Raw genomic sequence first — 8,319 nt, 5'->3', positions numbered from 1 at the left:
CTCCTCCTTCTTCTTCTTTCGGTACTTGGTATCAAATACAGGACCTTGCACTTTCCATAGGCAGCACTTATGCCACTGAGCTATCTCCTTGACCTTAGCTTCTATTTTTTATTTTTTTTCTTTCCATCTTCTTGAAGAGTTTCCATCTTCTTGAATGTGCCATTCCATTTCTCTAGTTTTTTTCTTTAAATATATCTACTATAATTTTTTCCACCTATTCTGTTTATTTCATGTTTATATACACTGAATTAAAGCTTCCTAATTGCTTATCCTTTTAATATATAAAACATTTCCTTTATCTTCTTAAATGTATTCAGACAGTAGTGTTGATTAATTTATTATTGTTAACAGCCATCTTTCTCCTTTGTCTGGTTGCTTTGTCCTGTGAGCTTATGTTTACAAGAGGTGTCAACTACCTGATATCTTTAGTGATATAAAAAGTTAGAGACCATATTTAACATCCAGCAAAATTGTAAAGACAGTATGGCATGAGCCCCAAGGCAGAGTGTCCCAGGCACCAGATACTCTTGTTCCTCAGTGGGCAATGCTATCCCCTTACTAAGCAAAAGCTTGCTCAGGACTCAACACTTGCACTCTTAGGGAGAAGTCACGTTGAGAGTAGCGTGCTGTGGTGCAGTCTGCCATTGGAGAAGCAAATGAATGAGATGCGAACTCTTAGGGAAAATGGCCATCCTCACAGACTTTCATCAGCTCTTTCTGTTCAACTCTTGAAGGCTCGAATTTCCACAATAAAGCAGCAGGTAGACAGTAATTGTCCCAAATGAGCAATGTTAAGAAACATTGGATCCCTGATATCAGGTTTTTTGCTAAATACCATTCCCTCATAAAAGAAAATAGGCTTTTGGGGACAACCTAACAGCAAAAGAATTATAACTGCATGGAATACAGCTTTTAATGATAAATGATAGGTTTATAATGCATATTAATAATTGTGCAAGAGAATATATAATAAATTGTTATATAATAATAAATATATGTTGCAATATATTATATTGTGCATTATTACCATATATTGTTATATTGACCTGAGTAAGTTATCATATATTTTATTATATGCAATTATATAATATCTTGTAGTATACAGTTATGATATAGTATATACTATATCATATGCAATATAATAAATTATAAAACATAATATGTAATACTGTTTCCCTGAAACATAATATGTGATACTGTATCCAGAAAATAATGTCTTGAAAACTAGAGATAATTACACTCCCCATCACCTGATTTACTCGTCATTACAGAGAAGCCACTGAACAAGAAAATAGTGAGGCACACTCTTCATGACACTGGCCATCATTATGGGGACAGCTGGTGCTTATTTTCTGTTTTGGGCTTATTTTCAGGGCAACATGATATAAGAGAGAGAAATCAAGAAAAACTCACTGATACCTAACCACCCACACAAAGCCTCATGCGACTACAGATGGGGCATTTGCGAGGTGACTGGTAATGTTTACCAGTGCGTTGATCCACTGGTGAGTGTGCAGCTAAATGTGCCCCTGGGAGAAGAAGCCTGGCTCGGGCTGAGTCACCAGGGCGTGGCTGCAAGATGTGTGTCTTTGTCCCCCCTCCCTTTATTCACTTCTGCTTCCATCACCCTGCTAGGATTGCTAATGGATGCTGGGAGGTGAAGCCTGGTCTGAGGCAGTAGTTATGGGGACACAGCCTGGAAGGGCATATCTCTCTACCTCTTCTCTTGTTTGCTCTTTGCTTTCCTCCACCTTGTCCTAAGCTGTATATCTTCTGCCATTTTACTCCCCTTGGAGTCATGCTACTATGAACTGAAACCTGTACAATCTGTGAGCCAAAATAAAAATTTTACCTTAGACTTATGGATGCTGGTATTGTATCTTGGTGATGAGAAAGTAACTAAGACTCTAATCTTTATAGAAAAAGGGAGAAAATACAAAAAAAAGGTAGAATTTAAAAATCATAATTTCTAATCAGGTACCACTATTTCAGAAATCAAGAACCACAAGTCTGTGGTGGCACAAGAAACTGAGCAGGTGCTCAAAGAGGTGGAGAAAACCAAACTCTTTCTTCAGCTGGCTCTGACCCAGAGGAGATAAGTTCTCCAAATTCTGGGCCCAGAGCAATGGGGTACTGTAGGGAGCCCCTGAAGCTGGAGCTCAATCACACATGTGGGGCTGGAGCAAGACCTATCCCAAGAACAAAGAGTGCCTGAGGCGAGTCACGTGAACAGGCTGCTCCAGACCCCGAGAACACCAAGCCCAAGGCGACCCAAGAAAGGGTTTCTAGCAGACGGGTTGCATGTAACACCAGCGTGTCAAATATCTACACAAATGTGTGGGGTGCTCAGGCAGTTCCTTTCTTCCCCACGAAAAGAAGTTTCCACCTGATTCCTGCTTTTGGTGTCTTGTCTTCATTTTTTCACCTTCTTGTCCTTCATGATCCTCACCCCAAGAAAGTTTGAAAGCCTCTTGGGCTGCTAAAGGGTAGGAGGGTTTTATATCTCTATTTCAAGGGACTGGGTGGGGGGACAGAAAAGGAACTAAGTGGAATTTTGCAGAAACTCTTTGCAGAGGCAAAAGTTTATCAGGTGCTGTTGTCCTCTGAGGTTTGGAAGGGAAGAGAATCTGTTCCTCTTTGTGGTTAAGGGAAGGTTTAGCTACAGGGTTGAAATTCACAGGAACATTCTGTGGTTACCAGACAAGCGTAGAATATTTCCTTTGCACTTGGGGCAGGAGGCATAAGCTTTTAGAGATATGGGTCTGGGAGATTCAGGCGTTTGATTTCCTCTTTACCTCTATGTTAATTATTGATTTACCCCAAGATTTTTAAACTAATGAATTAAAGTTTTGGGGAAAGAAATGTTGAAATTTATCAACTTATAATTTATTTTTAACCCAGAGCAAAAATATACAAAGTGATTGGATGCCTGATAGTATTACCTCCTACTTTATGTTTCCACAAGAAATGTAAAAGAAATGTCGGCCTCTGAATTGGGAAGACATCAATAGGCCAGAAGAATGACTTGGGAAAGGCCAACATGGTGAGCAAAATGGATTTATCTAAGATTACTTACAAAGCAGTAGATGCATTAAGGGCCTATCTAAACCTGAATCCACGCCTCTCTTCTTACCAAGCTCCTGTTTACATAAGGCTCTTGTTACACAGCAAAAAGCAAAAGCAAGAACTAGAATTCATGAGAAGGAATACATATTTATCTCCACTCTATTCCTGTCTTTAACAGGAATTTCACTGGTCTCAGCAAATACTATTAAGTTGCCCTGAGAAATAGCTCTGTTGTGTTGCAGTCCAGCATACTGTCTCAGCCCCTGGTGGGTATCCCATAGCGGAGCTGAAGAGTGGCCTACTCCAAAACGGAATTGCTGTTGTGACTCGGAGGACTATGCTCCCTACACTCATCACAGATTGCACTTTAGAACATTCTTATCAAAGAAGTTGACTTCAACCTAATCATAAAGAAAATATCTGAAAAATTCAGAATATGGGATGTCCTGCAGATGACTGTCCTGGATTTCTTAAAGGACTCAATTTCATGAAAAATAGATAGAGTCAGAAGTAGGATTTGCAGTGAGGATATGGATAGAATAAAAGGATAAGACACTTTGAGACTGGGCATGGTGGTACATGCCTGTAATCCTGGCTCTTGGAAGGCTGAAAACAGGAGGATCACTATGAGTCTGATCTGTGTGGTAAGACTCTGTACACCCTGTACTAAATGCATTTTTAAAAAATTAAAATAAGATGAAACAATTGAATGTAACTTGGGTTACTGACACTTTAAAAGTGGCTATAAATGACACTTTTAATACATTTATGAAATGGGAGTGTGTACTATATTTGGACATGGTTGTTGGGTTAATGCTGATTATTTTAGACAATGCAACGATAATGTGTAAGAGACCTCTCCCTTTTAGGGACTAAATGTATTTAACGATATGATTTCTTGATGTCTGTAGCTTTCTTGAGGATGATTTGGCAAAGGGAAAATGTGTGTGCCTATTTAAAGCGAGGCAGAGTGGATGGAGCAAGGAGCAAATTGTTGGTAAGTCATGAGATTTGGTACAAGGATATTCATTACATCTTTTTCTCTTTTCTGTAGGTCTTAGGAAAGCAAAAGTAGAAACACAAATATAACCTTTTCACATATGTGGACTATAGTAATCAATTCACCCCAGACTTCTGCAATTCATCTCTTACATACTAATGGTTCTTACATTATCGCTAAGAGTGTTGATATCTAAAAAGCTTGTTTCTCTATTGCTGCTAGACAATTTGGCCAGAATGTAGCAGCCATGCTAGGTCTTTACCTATATATGATAGAAATACTGTTACATTAATTTTTTATCTCTCAAATTAAAGATCTATCTATCTATCTCCTCTCATTTTTGTTTTGTCTAGGATCCTTCAGTGAGTCTCATCATTGTTATCTTAGAATCATTTAGGGGAACTTATTTTTAAAAAAAGAGGGGGAAAAATGCCTTGGTGGTGGCTAACTGATCAATGGTCAACTTCAGTGGGGAACGCCCAACTGAATTGCGTCAGCATGGTTCTGGACATGGAAAGCCCACTTTAAGGAGGATAATTATAAGAATATTATAAAAAGAAAATTGGAAAAAATATTACAGCTGATTTTCAGTGGAGGAACCTCAGTTGTTCTCTTCAAAGGACCTTTGGTCCTTGCCTTGCCAAAAATAGCTACTATTCAGAAAAGCTCCAGTTTGCCTTTGTCCTGGGTGTCATCTTCTGGTTTTCAACTTGGACTTTTCAGCTTGTAGTATCAGCTTTTTGGCCTACTGGCATAGCTGTCTAGCTGTAACCGCTGAGCCTTTGGCCTTTCAGCACAGATCCTTTGGTCTTTCATTGCAGATTGTTTGACCTCCTGATGCAGATTCCTATAGATTGTTGCCAAGGGTTCCAGGCCTTTTTCTGGGTCCTTCAGATCTGTAGCATACAAACAGATCTTTTGCACTCTTCTCCATTTGACTCTGTGGGCAGCCACTGTAGACCAATCTTGTAAACTGTTGTCCTGCATTAAATCTGATTCAGAACATATGCAGTCTTTTGGAGAACCTTGCCCCAGCCCTGCATGCTCCAGTAAGCACTAATACAGGTGCCTAAGGTTGGAAGTCTATATTAAAAAAAGCCTCTATGGAATTCTGATTCACTATAGAAATTTAGAAATACTATTATAGGTCAAACAGACTGGGTTCTAATTTCAGCCTTAACTCTTACTAACTTTGGGATCTTGGTTCAGTACCTTGATCTTGTGAAGCCCTATATCCCCAAGCACTGCCCTTAGACACTCATATTGATCTTTTCCCAAGTTATATAGGGAAAGAGGGAAATTCCCTCTAATGAAAATGTTTGCCTTACAAGAACTTTCCATCCCAAGGTTCATTAACAATTTTATAACACAAATTCAAAGGGAAATAATTAGCAGTTACAAGGTGGATAGCTGGGGGCAGGGACAGTTTGCAGGCACCATCCAAATCCATCCTGTAATCATCACCACTATCATCACCACCATCGCAACTGTCCTTCTCACCATCAGCATCACCATCTCCAGCTATTGAGAGGCACTTATTATAAACCAGGCATTGCATTTAGTTTATAAGGATTAATTCTCTGACTTTATGATCCTGTGAGATAATATTGTTCTCATTCCCATTTTACAGATTAGGAAACAGGTTCAGGTAAATTAAACAATTGCACGGAAGATTTACTCTTGGCTGTGGCGTTCAAACCAAGACATTTCAAATCCAGGATCTGATTTCTCACACCTTACATTATAGCTTCTTTTGCATAAGTAAATATTGGTTTGTTTTTTTTTCTATTTGGCTGATACCTGTTTACTTAAAATAACCTCAAACATGAAAGTATTTCCTGATTTGTACACTTTTAGCTATGCTAACTAGCCCATGCACTCAATGTAGGGTAAATGCTTAATACAAGAAAACTGTGGTGACCTAGTGTGATTTGTAGCCATTGCTTTTTCTTTTCTATTTTTTTTGACAGATATTTCTAGTTTCTTTCCAACTCTAGTTTTTGTTCTGATTCTGATACTCTAATACCTTCCTTGTTTGTCTTTCTGCTTTACCCATTGGATTATGTAGGTCTCCCTCATTAGAACCCACCCAATTTGAAAAGTCCTGACAGGTCCCACCAGTCTGTACAAATTGTAAATTCATCCAGAAAGACCAAGACCAGGTGGTTCTCAGGCTTACAGGAAATATTTAGGCTGACAGGAAACCCTGTAAGTCTACAGAATGTCACTGTCATCTCATCCTGTTGTTCCCTCAGGTGCTTCCCACTAGAGGCACAAAACCTATCAGTGACCTGTGACAAACCTGAAAATTTCCCATTTGTCCTGGTGGGATCTGTCCCACGCTTTTTTTTTTTTCCTTGAAGAACTGGGGATTGAACTCAGGCCCTTGTGCTTGCCAGGGAAGCGCTTATTCCATGGAGCCATCTCCCCGGCCCCCAGCCCATGCTTTAACTCTCCTATAAACTACATCTTCTCCCTTTGTTTGAAGTCAAGAGTCGTGTCATTGTTGGCCTGACCATACCTTGTCTGAAATAAAGAGATATTTGTTTGCTTCAATCTTGCCTGTCCTGGTAGTCTTGATCGCTCCTTGGGGTCTAGCCTGACAGGTTTGGCCTTCATACATCCTCTCCTAGTTTTGAGTCAGTCGTCCATTTGTCTCCTACTTGAGAACACTGTAATAAACCAACTGTACCTTAATCTATTGTAGTTGCTATCACCTAATTTAATCAAAGAGGAAGATAAGTGCACAAAACCCACTCAAAATGTGTACATTTTAATGTAAATTTAAAAAAATTGACAACCAGCTGTAGTATTAAGAAAATACCTAGAAAAGCATTTTGTTTAAACAGAGTCCATAATGATAAGGCAAGAATGGTGATACTAAAAGCATTTGGGGATAAAGTTTCACGTATTAGGTAATTTCCTTAGACTTGGAAAGGACCAGACTCTTTTGATCAAGGTGGGACAACTCTAATAGCCCCTCTTAGTTCCAGAACACCCTGTAGAATAGGCTAAGCCTTTATCTTTTTTAAAATTAATTTTAGTGAGAAACAAATAGCAATGAGGCAGTTTCAAAACTGATTAGTAGGAGTTTCAATAAATAATACATTGTATATTGTTGTCTTTGTAGTGGTTATTCATAGTACAAGATGCAGACATGATATCCTGTCCAAACACTATTAGTACAAATCTTTCTTCTCATTGAATTAAGAGAAAAAAGCTATGTATCTAGAGTCAGAATAACTTTATTCCCTTTGGAGGGTGGCCAGGTGGAGTTAGACCTTCTGGAACTGCTTCTTGATGCCGGCGGCCTTGGCGACCTTCAGCATGTTGAAGCGCACTGTCTTGCTCAGAGGTCTGTACTCGCCCACTGTGATGATGTCACCAATCTGGATGTCCCTGAAGCAGGGGCACAGGGGCACAGGTGCACCGACCTGTTCTTGTGGTGCTTCTCAAAGCGACTATATTTGTGGATGTAGTGGAGATAGTCTCAGCAGATGACAATGATCCTTTCCATCTTCATCTTGGTCACCACACCAGACAGGATCTGCCCTTGGATGGACATGTTACCAGTAAAGAGGCATTTCTTATCAATATAGGTGCCCTCAATGGGCTCTTTGGGGGTCTTGAAGACCAGACCGATGTTCTTGTAGTACTGAAGGAGATTCTCTTTGCCAGATTCTCCCAAAAGGACCCTCTTCTTGTTTTGGAAGATAGCCTGCTGCTTCTGGTAGGCGCACTCTGTCTGAATATCCGCCATCTTCCCAGCTAGAAAAAAAAAAAAAAAAAAAGCTGTATATCTATCTTAACTATTTTGTATATACAGATATAAAATGGTCCTTCATTTGTAAATCTCCTGGAAGAGAAAGTAGGAGGAGCTCTTGAAGACATAGGGGTAGACAAAGAGTTCACAAACAAAAATCAAATTGCACAGGTAATACTTGAAAGAATTAACAACTGGGACCTCTTCTTATTGAGAAGGTTTTGCATGTCAAAAGAAATTACCAACAAAGTGAAAAGACAACCCACAAATTTGGAAAAATTCTTAACTAATAAGTGCTCAGACAAAAGTCTGCTCTCTAGAATTTATTTAGAACTAAGCCTTTACCATATGTTACAATATGCAATGTCTCCCCTTGCCCAATACCAATGCTGTCAGTGTCCGCATTCAGATGTTGTTCCCAAATTATTCACCAATAAACTTCATGTTTCTTAAAGAGTTTAAGTTTAAATGTATAAAGTGGCTGTAATTA

The 8,319-nt window shown here is 39.2% G+C and overlaps 1 pseudogene; it reads right to left on the bottom strand.

The window, feature by feature from the left end:
- Positions 1-7,341: 7,341 nt before the first annotated feature.
- On the bottom strand, positions 7,342-7,826 carry LOC101572132 (annotated as a pseudogene).
- Positions 7,827-8,319: the final 493 nt, after the last annotated feature.

The sequence above is a fragment of the Octodon degus genome, unplaced genomic scaffold, assembly GCF_000260255.1.
Source record: "Octodon degus isolate 3935 unplaced genomic scaffold, OctDeg1.0 scaffold00044, whole genome shotgun sequence".
Classification (NCBI taxonomy): domain Eukaryota; kingdom Metazoa; phylum Chordata; class Mammalia; order Rodentia; family Octodontidae; genus Octodon; species Octodon degus.
Note: the sequence above shows the minus strand (reverse complement) of the source record. Positions and strands in the feature narration are given on the sequence as shown.